Source organism: Anser anser, assembly GCF_964211835.1.
Source record: "Anser anser genome assembly, chromosome: 5".
NCBI lineage: Eukaryota > Metazoa > Chordata > Aves > Anseriformes > Anatidae > Anser > Anser anser.
In genome coordinates, this window is record NC_139725.1 from 8619882 (window position 1) to 8640316 (window position 20435).

At 37.6% G+C, this 20435-nt stretch overlaps 1 protein-coding gene across 4 annotated transcripts in view; it reads left to right on the forward strand.

Moving 5' to 3' along the window:
- The window catches only part of LOC310900664 (uncharacterized protein), a 191918-nt gene that overhangs the window by 730 nt on the left and 170753 nt on the right, over positions 1–20435 (forward strand). For all 4 annotated transcript variants that reach the window (XR_014585322.1, XR_014585323.1, XR_014585324.1 and 1 more), the window contains exons 2-3: positions 14258–14533; positions 17049–17212. The gene's annotated coding sequence lies outside the window, so the exon portion shown is untranslated. The remainder of the gene's footprint in view (positions 1–14257; positions 14534–17048; positions 17213–20435) is intronic.

Sequence of the window (20435 nt, forward strand, 5' to 3'; positions counted from 1 at the left end):
ATCCAAATTCAGTTACTCCAAGATCTGTTAAAATCAAATTGGTATTGAGGAGAGAGCAGGGCCAAACTCCTACCTGTTCCTTTTGGTAGCTACCACCTGGTAAGCCTGCATATAGCTAAACCCAGCCATAGGTTTTGCTGATTTTTTTCCCTCTTCTGTTGACAAAACACAGCCAAGTAAGTGACATGGTAAGCGTGAGAAACTTACCGTGAAAGCCTGGGATGAAAGCAAATGGACATGGAAATTATGCAGAAGGTCTGGGATTGCTGTCCCAGAATTTGAAGGTACAGGAGATACAGGACCCAAGTCTGTAGGATGGCAGGCTTCTTTTGTTGCTTACATACGTTAAATTATTATGCAAGGAGATATTAATCTATTAATTAATCTATTCATTTCACTGGAGTGGGAGGCCTAAATGTCATGAGTTTTCTTCTCTTGTTTATTGTTAGGTAATATATGTGTAGGTTCTTTTTTTAAAAACATTTTTTAGAATATTTAACATTTTAATAGATGCTTTTTTCAAACTGACATACAGTATTGTCTTTTGTTGTGATAGCAGTACAGAGAAATATTTTTTTTAAGAAATTAACTGCACTACCAATATAATAAAAGATGAGGGCCTAATAAATTCATCATAAAGTGATGAATGGGCCCCTTCTTACCTAATTCTTGTCAGAAACAGCTGAAATATCCAGACTTGTTGAATTTTTTTTTTTATTTTTTATTTTTTTACTTTCTGACGACAATTGGTATTTTCCAAGATGTTGTACAGACTATTAAAGCAGGTTTTTTTTGGCTTTTTTGTTTGCATTGGTTTTATATTGCTATATATGTGTACAAAAGAAATGCATGTAAAAAAGAACAAGTTATATGAAAATCAGAAGGCGGGTTTGTCCCAGTCGACTGGCGGCTAGCAAATGTGACGCCCATCTACAAGAGGGGCGGGGGGTAGACCCGGGGAACTATAGGCCTGTTAGCTTGACCTCAGTGCCAGGGAAGCTCATGGAGCAGATTATCTTGAGTGTCATCACACGGCACTTGCAGGGCAAGCAGGCAATCAGGCCCAGTCAGCATGGGTTTATGAAGGGCAGGTCCTGCTTGACGAACCTGATCTCCTTCTATGACAAAGTGACGCGCTTGGTGGATGAGGGAAAGGCTGTGGATGTGGTTTACCTTGGCCTCAGTAAGGCTTTTGACACCGTTTCCCACAACATCCTCCTCAAGAAACTGGCTGCTCGTGGCTTGGACTGGCATAGACTTTGTTGGGTTAAAAACTGGCTGGATGGCCGGGCCCAAAGAGTTGTGGTGAATGGAGCCAAATCCAGTTGGAGGCCGGTCACTAGTGGTGTCCCCCAGGGCTCAGTGCTGGGGCCAGTCCTCTTTAATATCGATGACCTGGATGAGGGCATCGAGTGCACCCTCAGTAAGTTTGCAGACGACACCAAGTTAGGTGCGTGTGTCGATCTGCTTGAGGGAAGGAAGGCTCTGCAGGAGGATCTGGATAGGCTGGACTGATGGGCTGAGGCCAGCTGTATGAAGTTCAACAAGGCCAAGTGCCGGGTCCTGCATCTGGGGCACAACAACCCCAAGCAGCGCTACAGGCTGGGAGAAGAGTGGTTGGAAAGCTGCCTGGCTGAGAAGGACCTGGGAGTACTGGTTGATAGTCGGCTGAATATGAGCCAGCAGTGTGCTCAGGTGGCCAAGAAGGCCAACAGCATCCTGGCTTGCATAAGAAGCAGTGTGGCCAGCAGGGCTAGGGAAGTGATTGTCCCCCTGTACTCGGCTCTGGTGAGGCCGCACCTCGAGTACTGTGTTCAGTTTTGGGCCCCTCGCTACAAGAAGGACATCGAGGTGCTCGAGTGTGTCCAGAGAAGGGCAACGAAGCTGGTGAGGGGTCTGGAGAACAAGTCGTACGAGGAGCGGCTGAGGGAGCTGGGGTTGTTCAGCCTGGAGGAGGCTCAGGGGCGACCTCATCGCTCTCTATAGGTACCTTAAAGGAGGCTGTAGAGAGGTGGGGGTTGGTCTGTTCTCCCACGTGCCTGGTGACAGGACGAGGGGGAATGGGCTAAAGTTGCGCCAGGGGAGGTTTAGGTTGGATATTAGGAAGAACTTCTTTACTGAAAGGGTTGTTAGGCATTGGAATGGGCTGCCCAGGGAGGTGGTTGAGTCACCATCCCTGGAGGTCTTTAAAAGACATTTAGTGATATGGTTTAGTGGAGGACTTGTTAGTGTTAGGGCAGAGGTTGGACTCGGTGATCTTAGAGGTCTCTTCCAACCTAGACGATTCTGTGATTCTGATTTTCTAAAATTATTTTCCATATAGAACACTTCTTTTGCCTTACACAGTAGTGCTTTAGCATCCAACACGTACTAACACAAACAAGCACTGAGTATATCTTTGTTTTTTGTTAAACATACATGATAGAGTACGTTAAAGTCTTGCACAGATAGATGGTTTCTCTTAAGTAACTTTTTTAGTTGTTCTTTATTTTTTCCAAATTTTTGTATGGCAATTAATAAGTGCAATTAACTAATATGGCAGCTAATGATACAACATTTCCCACTGGGGTCTTGCCAATGGCCTAATGTTTTCATTCTGACCAGCTGAGTACATTCAGAAGATTTATTTATTTATTTATTTTTCCAAATGAAGTTTTCTGTCAAGGGCTATGGTAGGCAGCTGACTCAAATGAACAGGCTAAGCGAAGATTCCAAATTCTGTCTCTTGGAAATGATTGTTTCGTCTGTGAGAGAGAAAATAATTTGTTCAACTTTGGTAATGCTAGGCTTCTTTTGTAATCTTGATATTAAAAATCATTGGAAGAAGGTCAATGTATTGATCCAAAACGGATCAGTCAGGAGAGCTGAATGTTAAGTTCTTCTAGAATTTGTTTTAATTGGGTCAGATTTGTCAACAGGAAAAAGAAAAACAAAGTTCTGTCTCCTGGGAGATGTGGATATGATAGACTAAATGTCATAATGATGTGAACAAATGAGATGTAACATGCACTGAAAATATATGTTTTCCATTAAATTTCCACAAAAATGATTGAAAATGTCTTGGGAATTATTTAAGCAATTTACAATATTGTTTAAAAAGGTACATCTGGGCACACTGAGTACAGTCTTTTGTCGTTCATTAGCCATGTATTTAATGAGGGTTTTTTTAAGTGATAGATAGTTAAGGTAACAGACGAGTGACAGATTGTTTGTCTTTAACGATTTCCCTATTTCAGGCCCATTACAAAGCAATTAGAAATCTGACAGCATTTTTACTCTGCATTACTGATCATCTAAAGTGATGAGAAATGAGAGGTGATGAATATTAATTGTATATTTTCATATAATTATCATAAATTATTACCTTGTCTAGTGTGCTGCAGGTGAAGTAAACAATGGATGAAAATTCAGTCAAGTTTGATAATTTGAACGATTTTATGACTTAGATTTTAGTTTTTGTCTTTAAAGTGTGGTGTCAATCAGTTTAAACCAGGCACTGTTACTGAGGGAAAGACAAAGATACCTTTCTTTCCTTTGCTAACATGGTCAGCATGGCGTTTACATGTCCTGTGCCCTGTTCCAAATTATTTGACTTTTTTAGCCTGCCCCACTTACACTGGAGCTTTATCTATGCCTGTCTAACATTTTCCATAAATATTTATTTAATGTTCGACTATTAAAATGATATTAAAAGCCATGCACTTGACTGAACCAAGAACCAGCTATTTTCATCTTTTATCACTCACTTGGTGAATATCCCTTGTAATGTGTCACTTGTTTGCACTGTGCTTTTTGTCTTAGTGGACCTCAGCCTCCATCTCATTCCAAAAATGCGAAGTGTTCATGTGACTTGTTTGTTCAAAGTATAGACTTTTATTCAAATTTTGCTCTGAGGATTAAACCATCATTCCATAGTAAACTGACATTACAGAATCTTTCTTGCTTCTACACGTTAATGAGACTTCATAACACCCTTATATCACTCGTCTCAAAGGTTTAAAGGTCGTCACTGCTTTCTTTTTAGACGGGGAGAAAGGAGGCACAAAGCTTGAAGTGTGAAAGTAACAATGAATTTTTGTGTTCTGTTTTGGAATAAAAAGCTCCTATAGCTTATAGTACTTATCTTTATACTGTATCCCTTATGTTCAGTGCAATTTCAATTGCAATTAATGGAAAAACTAAAAGAACAGATCATAGATGTTCCAGATCAGCTATCTAGAAAGCGTGGCTACTAGTTGGTTTTCCTGGGAGATTTTTGTTGATATGACTTATTCAATATCACTTTAGAATTTTGAGGCAAAGACAAGAATGATATCCTTTTTATCCAGGGCAGCAGACTTTAGGCAGTGAGATAACTCTCTCTTTTCCTGCATCTCCCTGCATGTTTCTGGCTCATTGAAATGAGTGAATTGGAGAATTCACACACAAAATAAAAGGGATTATACAACTAAGTCTGTCAGAATCTGTGTACTTAAGAATGTCGGATAAGAACTGCACGTGCACAGTTATATTTTTATTGTTCTCAACTCTGCAAACTTGATAATTTAAACAAATTGTATTTGAAAAATTATATCAGCGTTACTAGTGTGATATTCTAGCTTCCCAAATTGCTGTATTACTAAGTAAGAATATGAACTGGATTGTTATCTTGTGGTGACAAACCTCACAAGAAGCTACTGTCTTAATTGGTTTGGTCTGTGAGCATAAGAACATAAGAGTTGCCAAACTGGGTTAAACCAAACACCTACTTTGGTTAAACCAGGCGCTGTCTCTGACAGTGGCATGCCTGTGGTGGATCAAAAAGGTAGAGCAGCAGTCCAGAGAATTCCTTCACATGTTAAATCCCTCAGTATATGATTTTTTTATTATTTTTTTATATTTATTTTTTATTTTTTTTATTTATTTTTATATTTATTTTATATTTTTTTTTAAAAAATTATTCCGTGGGCCAACAATATGTAGTTATTAGTGGCCTACAGGAATTAAGGGTCTAGTTTATCCCTCAACTAACATTGCTTGGTTAGACATTGTCAGTGTGGTATATTCAAACCTCTGTCTTCATCATGGGCTTCCTTTTAGACACTGTCATGCTGTAAAAGGCCTAATTCCAGTACTGATTGTCTGCAAATGGGAAAGATAGCATGGCTAGACTGGACAAATACAATGGTGTCCTTGCTGTTGAGGCTTCATGTTCATTTTAATCTATGTTATATGTAGCCAAGGTCTAACTTCGTTCAAGTTTAAATTGTACATACCGAAAAATCTTTTTTATCCCCCACATTTGTGTGCCAGTAAGTGGCATCGTAAATGTTTTTGTAGTCTGTCATTTTAATCCCATTTAGGTCATGGGGGCTCAGTAGAATTACTTAATGAAGAACTGCATCATGCCCCTTGCGATTCTAGGACAGGCATACTTCTCTGTGGTACGCATTGCTCTCCGTATCCTTCTGCAACTCGGACAGGAAAGAGAGCCATTCTGTGCCTTTCCTTTTTTCATGGCTGATACAGAACAGTTTTAACACTCATCCACTCTCAGTATTAAAATTGCAGTTATGCCCGGTTTGCATGTGCATATTTCAAATAGAAGGACCCCTTTTCTGTTGTCCCTCTTGTACGTATGTTCGTGTTCTGCTTAATCACATGCTGCTAACCATGTACATAAAGCCACACATTATATCATTATTTCTTCTTTTTTAAAAATTCCAATAATGAAAAGACTAAGACTCTTTTTGTTGCTATAACTTGATTTTTGTTGATATGCTTAAAACAAATGTTCAGAGGTTTGAAGAGCCTTACCAGTAACAGGCATGTTTAATGTCATGTTGGTTACTTGCTAATGCAAATTGCAGTACATCTAAAGGCAACGGAGGAACAACTGTGGTGTCTATAGTGCTTGCAAACATGACAGATCGACAGTATTTCACAGTTTATGTTAACAATAGTTTCTTGAGAAATGTAATTATCAAATGAAATATTTAGCTTTGGTATTTAGATTATTCATTTTATTTTAATTGGCTTTTTCCGAGATAATTGGGTATGTTTCCACATATTTGTTGAAAAGGGGCACAGGGCTAATTCGCTCTTTGATTATATAGCTTATCACAGAATCACAGAATCGTCTAGGTTGGAAGAGACCTTCAAGATCACCCAGTCCAACCCCTGACCTAACACTGACAAGTCCTCCACTAAACCATATCACTAAGCTCTACATCTAAACATCTCTTAAAGACCTCCAGGGATGGTGACTCAACCACTTCCCTGGGCAGCCCATTCCAATGCCTAACTACCCTTTCGGTAAAGAAGTTCTTCCTAACATCCAACCTAAACCTCCCCTGGCACAACTTTAGCCCGTTCCCCCTCGTCCTGTCACCAGGCACGTGGGAGAATAGACCAACCCCCACCTCGCTACAGCCTCCTTTAAGGTACCTATAGAGAGCAATGAGGTCGCCCCTGAGCCTCCTCCAGGCTGAACAACCCCAGCTCCCTCAGCCGATCCTCGTACGACTTGTTCTCCAGACCCCTCACCAGCTTCGTTGCCCTTCTCTGGACTCTCTCGAGCACCTCCATGTCCTTCTTGTAGCGAGGGGCCCAAAACTGAACACAGTACTCGAGGTGCGGCCTCACCAGAGCCGACTACAGGGGAACAATCACTTCCCTAGCCCTGCTGGCCACACTGCTTCTTATGCAAGCCAGGATGCTGTTGGCCTTCTTGGCCACCTGAGCACACTGCTGGCTCATATTCAGCCAACTATCAACCAAAACTCACAGGTCCTTCTCTGCCAGGAAGCTTTCCAACCACTCATCTCCCAGCCTGTAGCGCTGCTTGGGGTTGTTACGCCCCAGATGCAGGACCCGGCACTTGGCCTTGTTGAACTTCATGCAGTTGGCCTCAGCCCATCAGTCCAGCCTATCCAGATCCTCCTGCAGAGCCTTCCTACCCTTGAGCAGATCAACACACGCACCTAACTTGGTATCATCTGCAAACTTACTGAGGGTGCACTCAGTCCCCTCATCCAGATCATCGATAAAGATATTGAAGAGGACGGGCCCCAGCACTGAGCCCTGGGGGACACCACTAGTGACCGGCCTCCAACTGGATTTGGCTCCATTCACCACAACTCTTTGGGCCCGGCTATCCAGCCAGTTTTTAACCCAACGAAGTGTACGCCAGTCCAAGCCACGAGCAGCCAGTTTTTTGAGGAGAATGTTGTGGGAAACGGTGTCAAAAGCCTTACTGAAGTCAAGGTAGACCACATCCACAGCCTTTCCCTCATCCACTAAGCGTGTCACTTTGTCATAGAAGGAGATCAGGTTCGTCAAGCAGGACCTGCCCTTCATAAACCCATGCTGATTGGGCCTGATCGCCTGCTTGCCCTGGAAGTGCCGCATGATGACACTCAAGATAATCTGCTCCATGAGCTTCCCTGGCACTGAGGTCAAACTAACAGGCCTATACTTCCCCGGGTCTACCCTCTGACCCTTCTTGTAGATGGGCATCACATTTGCTAGCCGCCAGTTGACTGGGACCTCCCCTGATAGCCAGGACTGACGACAAATGATGGAAAGCGGCTTGGCCAGCTCCTCCACCAGTTCTCTCAGTATCCTCAGGTGGATCCCATCTGGCCCCATCGACTTGCGTACATCCAAGTGCTGTAGCAGGTCGCCAACCATTGTCTCGTGGATAGTGAGGGCCACATCCTGCTCCCCATCCCCTTCCACCAGCTCAGGGCACTGGGTATCCAGAGAACAACTGGTTTTGCCGCTAAAGACTGAGGCAAAGAAGGCATTAAGCACCTCAGCTTTTTCCTCATCCCTTGTAACTAAGTTTCCCCCCGCATCCAGTAAAGGATGGAGATTCTCCTTAGTCCTCCTTTTGGTGTTGATGTATTTGTAAAAACCTTTTTTGTTATCTTTAACAGCAGTAGCCATATCATTATCCATTATCATTAACCATTATCATACTTTTGATTAACATTTTTCCATTACATAAATTTTTTAGACTAAACTACATTCCAAGTATGGTGACAAGTTATAAAATGGCTTTTAGCAGTACAGTGAAGAATATAGTTGCTGTAATTCAAATACCATTTCATTTTATATTCCTGTATTACCCAGAGGTTTTAGTCCTAGCTTAAGCAAAGCTTCTGGTGTCTTTTCAGTTTCAACTGCAAGATACAGTTTGAAGGTCCAGCTATGCTGTTCTGATGGCTAGTTGCTGCTGCAAGTGGGAGGGCGATGAAACGGCAACTATTTTGTATAACTAGTCAAAGGGATCGGTTGATATGATTAAGAGGTTTTGTAGGTGTTTTCAGGGAATGGAAACAAGGGAGCAACAGATCAGTGGCAACAACCTTGGTTTATCACCTACCTGACCATTATAACTTGGTATTATTCCAAGTACGATTGTGTATTGTCTTTCTTCAAAGAGGAGAGATTTGAAGCTGTATCAAGTTCTTTGACAACAGTATCCAATGCAGAAGGAATTGGAGAGAAAAAATCAAGCAGGATCTGGTAGCTGCCAAGGGCGACATAGTTGGGAAGATCAATTGTATAATGAGCTTTTTCCATTTTTACATATATAAGGCTATAGTTTATTACTAAGAAAAAAAAGAAACCATCTGTAGTTTGAGTTTAGAGCAGATTATGTTAGTTTTTGAGTATTTTATCAAGAAAAAAATCTTTTTCCTTGCAAAGGAGCATGGTAAAATCTCCTCTTCCTCCTCTCTTATGAGCAGACTGTCTTATGACTGTCCAGCATGGATCAAGAGCCTTTTCTTGGCTTTCTTGCCTGCTCCAATGTTGAACAGATGAGAGTATATTTTTTTTCTCTGGCGCAGAGTCGAACACTCTTTTCCTCTTTACCCGCCCTCCTGCCTGTCCCAGAACAGAGTGTCTCGTCTTTTCTTTGGCAAGCGCCTTCTCTCTCCAGGCGTGTAGGGGAACAGAGTTCTTCCTTCAGTGTAAATTACCTGCTAACTTGAGTACCTGCTTTCTTGGATCCAAAACTATATGAAAATACAGCAATAAATGGGACAGGGACAAACTGTTGTACAAAAGATACACAAAAGAAGAAAATTCTTTTTGAGGTGCTAAGGGAAGAATCTGCAAGAGAGTAAATGTTGTTACCTAGTGCTAAAAAGGATCATTTCAGCAGCTGTACTTTGAATTAATTTGTGTACATATATGTGTATATAACCCTCTGAAATTTGAAAAACGGTAAATGCTACACCTACCTTCCAAAAAAACATTCAAAAAAATTTCAGGAAACAGGTTGACCAGCGTCATCTCAGTACCTGCAAAGATTATGGAGCAAGTCCACACAGAAGGCATTTTGAAGCATAGGAAGGAAAAGAAGATCACAGTCCTTTGTACTTGTAAACAGCAAACAACAACAATCTAGTGAGTGTTCAGAAAAAATACCATATGGCATGTGCCACATGGATGCACAACCTATATTGGCAAAAGATGTGTGAGTAAAGCCATTGCAAGTTTTCACTCGTCATTTGTCAAAGTAAGATGTTTAATTTGCTACCATGTGGTAAGTTGTAAAAATATAATTGAGTAAATATTTTCTTAGCATCAGTCTGAGTCTAAAGATGATGACAAGGAAAAACATTTAAGGTGTTTTTATACCTTCTAAATGTAATATACTCTCAGTTTCAGTCAGATAAGGGTAAAAAAATCTAAAAACCGTACAGATGTGCTGATTTTCATTTTTTGTCGTTCTCTAAAACTTCAGTCTTTTTCGTGTTTGTTAGTCTTTCATACTGGATCCATCTACAGCTGACTTAGTGGTACTGGAATCTTAAAAATAATTGTCTTCTCATGTTTCTTCAGCTAGATAGTTTCTTCACTTAGATACCAGTTATTCCTCATCAGTCCCATGGCAAACTGGAATTAGTTACGGTGCTAATAATTGGCTTCAGTCAGGAGGGTTCACTGGATTTTTGTACCAATAGAGGTTTTACTTTCATGATTAGTTTTGATAATTTGACAATTAGTTTTGGTAAAGTTTGATGTTTAGGTTTGATAAAGTTTTACTTTACAAATTGCTAGATACTGCACGTGTGTGCTGAAGGGAAGAAATCTCGTTGTGCCTGGAAAGCGGCGGTCAGGGTGCAGCGAGGTCGGCTGCTGCCTGTGGGACAGGAGCTGGGCCGAGTGTGATGGCGGGCCCAGCCAGCGTCCCACTCATCCGGCAGGCCTGGGCTGAGGAGGCAGGGACGAGGCCAAGCCAGGAACATGGGGCACCAGGTAAGGCCTGGGGCACCAGATCAGGTCTGGTGACAGGGTCTGTGGCAGCCAGTCATCGCCAGGCCTCGCCAGAAGGCATCCTGTGGGCTGGGGCCCGGGCCCAGGTCAGCAGGGCCCAGGGCCAGGCCGCGCTGCAGTGCAGGTGGGGCTGCAGCTCAGGCCAGGCCAAGCAGTGGAGCTTCAGCTGAAAAGCAGCTCCCGCAGGCAGGGGGGTCGGCCTGGGCTGGGGCCTCCCTGCAGAGCTGTCTGGCAGCTCCCTCAGAGGGAAGGAGGAGCTGCCCTCAGCTGCGCCATCGCAAAGCTGGCCCCGAGCCCAGCCAAAATCCCAGAAGGGGGGCGCAACCAGGCCCTGTGCAGACATTTAAAGTCCTGAGGTGCTGCTACCCCTTTTTCTCTGCTTCACAGAGAAGTGCAGGAGCAGATGGTAGCCAGTTGAAGGTCTGCAAGTATAAGTTACACCCAACTTCCAACCTTTTACAGCTTTTTATTTAACTTATTATCTACCTAGCTAGTAAAACTGTGCTATGATGACTCGATTATCAATTTCCTTGTGAACTCTTACTTTGGTTGAGGAAATGTACACTTATTTTTCACACAGTTTTCTTTTCCTTAGCATGGAAACTTAATTCCTCAGACATAGAATATGTTTTGCCTGTTCCGGATACTGAGAGAAAATCCCATTTCTCTGGTGTTTGAGGTTTGACGCAAAGAATACTGGGTGCTGTCTAGTTTCATGGATAAGAGAGATGAGACAGTGAATGCTGTCAGATTCTTGTGGTATCCAAAAAGTATTGTATAAATATTTTTTTTTTCTGCATTAGGCATGAGTTGCCTAGTTGAGCAGTGTCGTTTTCTTTCTTCTCCTTGGGGTACTGGAGGAAAATATTTCATGGCTTTCATGGTCTGGGATGACAGGGTTTCAGTGGGGGAGGTGAAAGAGAAAGGAGGAGCAGTTTCTTTCTATGCATCAATTCAGAGATCTGGGATAAAATTTTCATTCAAGCCTTTGGCAAAATTCCCAACAATTTTAGTGAGATTTGAGTTTCACACACAGCATGTATTTATTCTGTTGTTACTTGGGATGTGCTCCTTTGAGAACAGGTTGTAGTTTTCTAATAAACAGTTATTGGAAACATTACTGCAAGAGGAGATTTGGCTTTCCTAATAAAAGGAAAACAATCGTCACTTTCTATCGCCAGCTCTTGTATGAGTTGAGAACAGTTTCGTTTACTTGGCACCACTCTGGCAGATGTGAGGTTTGCAGCGTTATTTCCTGGAGAAGGTCCTTCCCGAAGTGATACAGAGTATGTATATTAAGCTAGCCCTTAATGGATGAATGATTATGAAGCCAGTTTCCTAAACATATTAAATGTACAAAACTGTTAGGCTTTGCTTTGTATCATATACACAATATATACTGTGGTACAATAAATTTGCATTTAGAATTTTCACAAGTTTTATCATGATGTTAATACAAGCCTGTACCAGCAAATGTTTCAGGATTGTAATACTTCAAACATCACATTTTCATATGTCAATATAAATAAATATTAATACGGTTATGTGGAGCATACATGCATGTAATGGAACAATAATGTAAGTGCAAACAAATGTGAAATATGGCTGGAGAAAAATACTGTAACGATGCAAACAAATAATGAATAAATGTAAGATATCCTTAACCCCTCCATTATAGTCAAGATCTGATATTCCTATTATTTTCATTTTTAATACCTTGTAGATAAGTAAAATGCCTTTGCCATGTAGATAGTGCTTTTCTTGAGAAATCCAACACAAAGTGCAATTACAAAAATAAAAATAATAAGGTAAATTTACATATGTAAATTTTAATGGGAGAATATTAAAGTAAATAACTATATCTTTTGAACAACTACTGAAAAAATATAAAGCAAAAAAATGCTTGTCAAATATGCAGTATAAATAAATAATTTAGGTGAAAATGGATGACTAGATATAACAAAGAGACAACCAAATAATGAAGGGCTAAAGGGTGGTTGTTACATCTGATGTACTTCATTGTATATTGTAAGTAATTGCTATCCATAAAAAATTCCATGCCTTCTGTATAAGAAAGAGAGACAATTTGACAGGCAACACTAGTACTAAGCGACAGCAAGTACAAATCCTTGGCAACTGTCATTATCCTGCTGTTGAATTCACATCCAAAACCGTGTGATAACTTTGACCTGTATAGCTGTTACTGAACCAACGTCTGTTAAACTGACTATGGTTTTGACTTAGGGAAAAGAATATTTGCCATGTGCAGATTCATGTCTTAGAAAAACTGTATGGGCTATTTACTTTTCTTTAGTATACTGTTGTTTCCTCTCTAAAGAAGAAATACTGAGAAATGTGCGTTATTTAGGTAATAATGAATAATTAGAAAATTTCACCAGAGTAGAATAAAAATTTTGATCTCTTGTATATATATATATATATAAAAAATCAGCACGTAGGACTAACTGAAAGTAAAATTTCCTTTTTTAGTTGTTACAGAAAGACTGCAGTGGTTTGTCCATGAGTAAGCATCAGTTTAATTGCTTTTAGATGGGAAAGAAAATAGTTGTTAGAGCTCTTTAGGTTTTTAGTTTTCTTTACATTTCTTATCCTACTTAAATTTTTGGTAACCTCTTCTCTCTCCGTCTTTATCTGGGCATTTTTACTTTGCCATAAAAATAAGATCACAACACTTTTGTGTTAGCAGCTAGCTAAATTTACCATTGACTGAATAGAAATTTTGCTTTAATAAGGAGTACCAAGCTGTCTTTCCTGACTATTAAGCACCATTTCATAATAGGTCCTTTATGAGGTTTCCACACATTAATACCTTAATTTTGTGGTGTTTAATCTCCAGAAGTATGGATACCAGGGTTACATCTAAACTTGAGTTTTCTCAAAGTATAAAACAGTTGTGCACTGCAAGAGTAAGATTACTCTTGGTAACTACATGCTTTCATTTTCTCTCTGAAGCCATTTCTGTTAAGGAGTTGGAGTGTATGTACAAGTACCCTAAGGTTTACATACACTGTATGTATAAATAGTAGATGGTGGTAAATTTTAAGAAAAAAGCTGAACAAGGACTGAGGATCAATAGTAATAGCAGTCCTGTAGATATGTAGCCCCACATAATATGTTCGGTTGTAATACTAAAAAGAATTTTTATATTAAAGTCCAACCTTTAGTATTCCAGTGTTCATACTATTTTAGCATAAGGATTTCCTAGGTATACATACTGCAGTTCATGCAGATAAATTTTGAATTTCATGTTTGTTGTGACCTCATTTTTGTAATTTATAATGGGAGTATTCTGACACTTAAAAGTTACTTGAATATGAAAGAAGAATGAGGACTTGACCTCATCCAATTCCTTTCTGTCTTCTTGATCTTTGATGCTGCTGTTGGCACAGTTATACTAGTGGTGATTCAGGTCTTCCAAAGATAGGATAAAATGAGATTGTATGATCTTCATATGGGTCAATATTTCATCCATGTTTTTGACCTGTGTATAAAGTAATTTTGAGCCATTAGTAGTAACCTCAAACTAAAAGTTGAAGGCTTCTGTTTTCATTATTTTAATGTTTGAATCTTTTTTTGTTTTGTTTTGTTTTAGCTCTATCAGACAATTTTACATTGATTTTATATGAAGGAAGACTTGCTAGCACAGACAATGCTAGTGTAGTATAGTATAGATGAAATACCTACCATACCTCCCCATAATCCTGTCCAACAGCACCTTATACAATTCGCAGTATGGCCCTAGGTTATGCAAAGATTAATTGAAATAACTGAATTGAGCTGAATTTGAAGAAACAAGAATCAGGGTGAAACTATGAACACAGTTTGGTAAGGTATTTTCCAACTTCAATTAAGTTGTTGTATGCTTTTCAACTCCTTATAGCTGACCATTAATAATGTAAACTAGTTGAAAGACCAGATCAAAAAAAAAAAGATTTTAAGTATATTTATCATATTTCTGTTTCAGAAAATGTTTCTCTTTCTATGCAAAAGCAGTTCTTGAAAATACTGAAGGGAAGCAAAGCTCTAGACAACTTCTATTTGCCCATAACATGTCTGCAATCAGCAATGGTATCAAGAAGGTCAAGGCTTGAAGATTGTTCTACACATCAAACAAAATAAGTTCAGAGCTGTGATGGAGTATCAGACATATAGACAGCTACAAATCAAGCAGTACAGACAATTTCTTATTATCACCATTGAAGAGAAACAGACCTGAAAGTGTTCCCGCAGGTCAACTAAGGTAATCAAAGCTCTTCTCTGTTGCTTTTAATCGTGTCTGATGCAGTTCAGTCACCTTGTAATGATGATTTAGTTAATATTCTCAAACAGACCTTGCTAACTTTTATTAAGATTTCTTGACCTAACACGTTCTTAGAGTGTATCCTTTTAAAAACTGTATTGCTTTTAATCAAACATTTCTGAAAGACAAATAAAATGATAATAAAACAGGCATTCCAGTTTGCCTTGCAAATTTTTAGTATGCCTCGCAATGGGTGGGTGATATCCATCAGGTTGATTCTCTTTAAAGAAGAGTTTGATTCTCTATAGTTAAGCCAAAAATTAAATGGTTCCTTATGGAAAAAGCCAAAAGAACAATTGGATTTTGCAATGTACCATAAAGGTGGCTAAAGTGAAGACCTGTTGAATAAAAGTGTATTTTAGTGTGTTTGATTTAGATGTCCTCATCAAAAGCTTTTTGTTGTTAGTGTGTTCTATTCTGAGTTGCTAAATTGGTGTTAACTTAGACAAATCTTGATGCTTACATTTTTCCTGATTTCCCCTCATTTGTGTGCAGACATGACCCCAGATAGAGTATAAATAGCTCTAATTTTTTGTTTTGTGTGTGTGTTTTTATAGGGCTGAATCCAAAACCAGTGAGATATTCATAATAGCTAATTTTGTATGATAAGATACGTAGCTTAATATGCTTGTCCCCCAGTGTATGAAAATCTTAAACTCCAATAAATAAATAAACTTATAATTACTTTTTAAGGGGGCCATATTCTGGCTTTCCATTCATATGGTTGAGCACTCAACACAGAAGTAGCTATTCTGATATGATAGCACGACTTGCTTTAGAAACGCTAAAAAGAAGACAAAAAGGCTAGAATTCTTACGTGATCATCTTGTCATTTAAGAAATGTGGAAACTGTAAAATATGTAAGATTGCCACGGACCAGTATGCTTTAAGTATCAGTTCAGCATTCACTGAAACGAATGGAAGTATTGCAAAGGATTTTCATGAATTTTTCATGGAATGGAAATTAAAATCTTGGGCCTCAAACCAATTTTGAGTTTTGCACTCAACCTCTTGTTGCAGACTAGGATGCAGAGCATATATCACAAATGTTCTTGCTGAAGTATGATATTTCATTATAAAACTATCCCCCCCCCCCCCTTTTTTTTCTTAAGATAGCCTTGCTGTAGTATTATACAGATGTTGTTTGTGGTATGAGCATTTAAGAAGTGTTGTGATTTTTTTTTTAACTTAGTATCAGTTTATTTAACTTTATTCTGCCAGCTGTATTGAATATATTGTGCTATCTGGGAAACAGAAACAATTAACAATAAGCCCCAATCTGCAGTCACTGTAGAGGCATAATTGCTGTCAATTTGATTGAAATTTTGCTTGAGAAGAGACTGATGTCAGTTCTTACTTTTTAAACTAGAAGCAATAGCCTACACAGTATGTCTTGAAAACACTTTTTAATTATATTTTCTTCAAATCAATTAAATTTTATTCATTGTTTACTTGCACTGATAGATTTTGAGGAATACTTTTAAAATTAGTTGAGTGATTTTCTTTTGAAATTCCTAAGATACTTCATAAAAGGACTTCATGGTAGGGTTATAGAACTTCTTTGAGTATTCTAGAAAGTTCCAAATAAGCTCATTTGGGAATAGCCTAAATTTATTTTGCTTAAAACAACCCAATTTATCTGTAGTTTCTGTTTTTTCAACTCAGGAAATAAATTCTTATACTATGAATAATTTTTATGACAATACATCCAGATTGTCTTTTTGCAAAATTATAAAAGTTCCAAAAAAAAGTTTACAAAAAAAATAAAAAGGGTCAAAAATATTGGATTATTTTTTTAATATCCTAACCTGAATTTTTTCAACAGAATTAGCAGTGCTGTCTGCTTCTCTGTTTCAAAATTCTGGCATGTCCAGAAGGCGTTTGAAGTATCTGAAGTTATTAAACAGCAGCCAAATGTAATCAAAGTCATAGCTTACAAGAATGGCGCAGGAAAGATCTTTGCTGAAGTTTCTCTGTGCTTAATTCATTCAGGAACCTCTAATAAAAGTTTTCTTACATGCACAATTATAGCTTTTGCTCCAAATCCTAACAAAAATCCTTTTTTCCTTTAAAGTAAACTTACATGAAACTCTTCTTCCTTTTTACGCTGTTCCTAAAATGTGACTTGTTAAAAATTCTAAAAAGCACTAAGTGAAATAAATTGCAGAAATACAGAAGTGAAAAATGTACAATGTTACTTGTCATTAAAAGGCAAGAGCACAACAGCACAACTTTTAAACCAGTCCTTTTAAGGGTATGTGTTTTTCTCATCTTGTTATCCCATGACTTCTGGTAGTAATCACTAAAACACTGAAGGACATATAATGCTGTTAATTGATTGGTAAATTAGTTGAGAATGGATTTCTGGTTTCCCCTTTTTTTTTTCCTGACCAAATGTTGATCATAAAATAAATATGTTTGTAATCAGCATTCCTTACCTCTTGTATTCATTTAGCTGCTGGAGGAGTGCACTGAAAAGCTGAACCTGAACATGGCTGCACAATGAGTGTTCTTGGCAGGCGACACTGAGGCGCTAGAACCTAAAGACGTACCCCATGATGCCGACATTTATATTTCAGCGGAAGAGACCTTTATAGATCCATTCAAAAAAAATTAAAGGTAAAAAACAAAACTGAGAACCCCCAGCAAATGGCTTAAGGGTTGCAATTAAAAATGATTTTCATCCTATCTTTTTGCATGGTTTAACAAAACTAATGTTTACTCATTTACAGCTCAGTAAGAGGATAATGTGCTTAATGAAAGAAAAATCTACTGACAGCCACGTTTATTGCCCTTCATTAGCATTGGTACTTAATTTAATATAGATCTGAATAGACATTAGGGAGCCTGCAGGAGGTTAAATGGTGAAAATGTAAAGAGATTATTGAATTTACTGTTTAGTTTCAGTGACATAAAACAGACATAATTAATTAAGCATATTCCACTAGTAAAAATAATCCAGAATGTAAGATTGGATTCATTAATGTCATTGTTTTAAATTTTTTGGAAGTATAATCCATCAATATGGAATATCTACTTTACCATGCTTTATTAATTTTTAATTGTTCAGTGAGACCATTATTAACAATTTTCTTTTCTTCTCTTCTCATTCCTTTACCAATCTGGTAATTATGTTATATTTTTTACAAGGGGAAACTATTTCTGAATCATTCACATTTTAAATGTGAATGTAAATCGTTTTCTTTATCATATGTTAAGATCATGAAGAAATTTCTGAGATTTCTGCAACAAATTTGTGACAACATTTCAGAACATTAACTTAAATAGAGTTTGGTATCAAACTGAAGATGCCAATGATTAGTTCAACTGGAATTTGTGATAAAGAACCTTTAATTAATGTAAGCTAATATATTATAAAAAGCAAAATTATTATTAGGATAATGTATGTGTAGGTAGAAGCAATTACAGTGAAATGTCTACCATTATATGAAACAGTCCAATTTGTATAATCTTGGATTAGTAAAATGAGTGCTGTATTTTTTAAAATGTTAGGGACAGCAAAGAAGAAAATCAGAAGAGAAATAATTCAGCGAGTGAGCTTATTTTATATGGATATTATATATGTTATATATACTCTTCATGCTTTCGGGCATGCTTATTTTTCTTACGTAGTTTCTTTAGATACGAATCTTTGGTTTTATTTTTCTACATAATTTTTAAATAGCCTTTGTCACCTTGGGAAGTATTATGAGACATTAGTGTTAAATATTCCATTCTGAATTTGTAAATATTGAAACAATGACTGTTCTTTAATTCTTTCACATATATTAATATTACTCAATGCAGATAACATTTGAAAATATCTAGATAGTACTCATAACTGGCTATTAGCCTGAGAAAATGACTACTACGTAGCTCTCTGTATATCCATAAAAATCTAATACTAATTAGTAGAGCTTTTATTATCTAAGTCCTGTAATTAAAGACATGTTTGCATATTTGTGGAGGTATTCATGGATGAAACTTATGTAAGTAAACCTGTGTCTTACATCATCAATTTTACATCTGATAAGCTGTTGTTGATAGCGTGAAAATTATTGTGAGTATGATACAGATGATCCATTCACTAGAATGGCTATAGTGAACGACCTATATATTCAGTAAAAGGCACAAATCTTTGTATTTATTCTTGCAAAAGCGTGTGATAAAATTGCTATTTGTATTGTATAAATCACTGAAATAATACTATTATTGTAGCATTTTTATATGGGTACCACTATAATTTGTTACTATAGTTTCTTCCTGCGTATATCCGAGTGTTATGGTAGATTTTCAAATTCATTAAGTGAGTCTTTTTTTCTTTCTCTCATTTTCCTTTTTCAAGCCAAGTTCAAAACAAAAACTTCTGTGCTTTGTCTGCATATCTTTGGCTGTGTTTCATTGTGACATGCACTGCTGTTCTTTTAGCACCAAAATGTTGGCACATGTTACTGAAAATTTCACACCATCTCTTGCTGGATCAGCAAGCTTAACCTACCAAAATCTGGTGTTGTTGAATGGTTTTTGACTGATAATCAATCTTTTTGCTGCTCGACAGTTGTTGCTGGGACACAGACTAGAGCAGGTGGCAGATGTGCCTTGTCTTTTGAGAAAAGAAAGAGTAGGTGAGTTTGGGCACAAAGTAGCATATTGTGTGTCCATTAAAAGGGTAAGTATAACAGGAAAAAGTCACTGCTTTAAGTAGAAAAGACACCAATACCAGAAAATAGGCCTTTTAATACTCCTGTTTACAAGTTTAATAGAACTAGAAAATGACAGTTAATAATGTAGAATTCCATGTGCTCAAAAATCAGAACTGATGTTCATTAATCTCTATATGACATTCCATAGTACTTTTTTTGCTTATATTCTTCTTATTTGTGCATATATGGTAATATGGGTCAAAAATATATATACTTTAAATTAGTTTCAATATATTGAAGATAGATTTTAGAGATGTAGGAGTATACATAGGGACATACAGTATGTATTTTATATTTTCTTTCTCCAGCCCAAGACTGGGAATACAGCATGGAGTAGTATGACTTGTCAGTATAAACATACTGATTGCTGCATTTAAATTCTTAACACATAGATAACAAGGTCAAACAGCAGTGTCAAATCCTTTTGCGTGGGAATGGGAGATCAGTGATAAATTGTAAAGTCCCAGCCCTGCAAATATGTACATGTGATCACATAGAAATGAGACTTTTTATGTATATAGTTACAGATAAATATTTACAAGGTATTTACAACCTTTGTTGAAATCTGTATTTCAAATACTGAACCAGTCACAATGTGGTGGTTCAAGAGTATAACATCTTGTGTGTACCTTCATTGCTTCAAGCGGTATAAATACCTGGATAAATTGACATTCCCAGAGATATTGATAGCTTTGTCCAGCTTATTTGGATTTATTCACTTTCTCATCTTTCTGGTATATTAAATTGACATTTGGGTGAAGTTAATGAGGATACAGAGATAATTTGTTAAATTTTGTCATCTGAGATAAAAAAAAATTAAAGCTGTCGCTTTTTTTGATTTAATTATCAATCTTTATAATAAGTACATGTGACATATCAGTTAAGGTCTTATTCCAATAGAAGTTTAGTAAACAAGAAGGTACCAAGTCTCAAGCATTTAAAACATGTTTGGGGGGGACTATTGTGAACTAGTAGGTTGCAGAACTGTGCCAAAGATGTAATGTGGTATGTTGTTCTTCCATATAATTTATATATAGTGAAGGTCAATGATCATGTTTAATTAATTGTTCATTGGAAATATATGGAATATCATGTACTTGAGTGTTTGTTTGCAGACAATTGTATATCTAACAGTTACT